Below are 786 nucleotides of genomic sequence, written 5' to 3'. Positions count from 1 at the left end.
AAGCCGCCATCAACCCGCCAAGTGTGGAGGCCGAAGCAGCCTCCAACCAAAGTTCAACCTCCGGTGAATCAACCAAAGTCGCCGGTAATCCCAATAGCTTCTCCGGGAGATCATGCAGAATCGTCCCAAAGGAAGAAGCCAGTCTTGGAGCGCCTCGGTCCGATTCCCGACGAGAGAGGCAAAGCTCCCATCCAAGATCGTTTGGGCCCGATGAAGAAGCCCCGGACGACGCAACATGCTGGGGGTCGCCGTCACCTTCAACATGGCAAAGAGACCAGGGCAGTTACGCACACCAACTTGTGCATTGAAGTCCGGGAGCCCGCCGAGAACTCACGCCCAAAAAGGCATATATCGAGGCGCGTGACTTTCGAAAGCCCTAAGAAGGCAGTTCCCCCTCAGAAGGAAACATTATCGTCTGATGACGATAATGTTATACCTGAGAAGTCATGCCAACACACGATAGGTTACTCGGATCGTCAAGAGACGAGTTGTACTATCGTGCTGGGGGTACGAATAAAACCAGGAAAAGGAGTCCCCAAGAACAGGAAACTCAGTGCCCCTGTTCCAAACTCATTCGGGCAGTATTGTCTGAATGCAGCTGCATCAAGGCGGTCCCCGAACGAGTTTCGGTTTTCGAGAGGCTCAGTACTGAAATGCCGAAAACAAGGCCTAGGCGTTTCCGACGAAGAAAAACGGTGGTTGAAGATGGAGAATTTCCGAGTGTCACCACCAACATGACCAGCAGAGGGACGTCGGCGCGGGACAATCTCGAATCGATTCTGAAAG

Source organism: Asparagus officinalis, chromosome 3 (assembly GCF_001876935.1).
Source record: "Asparagus officinalis chromosome 3, Aspof.V1, whole genome shotgun sequence".
NCBI lineage: Eukaryota > Viridiplantae > Streptophyta > Magnoliopsida > Asparagales > Asparagaceae > Asparagus > Asparagus officinalis.
Note: the sequence above shows the minus strand (reverse complement) of the source record.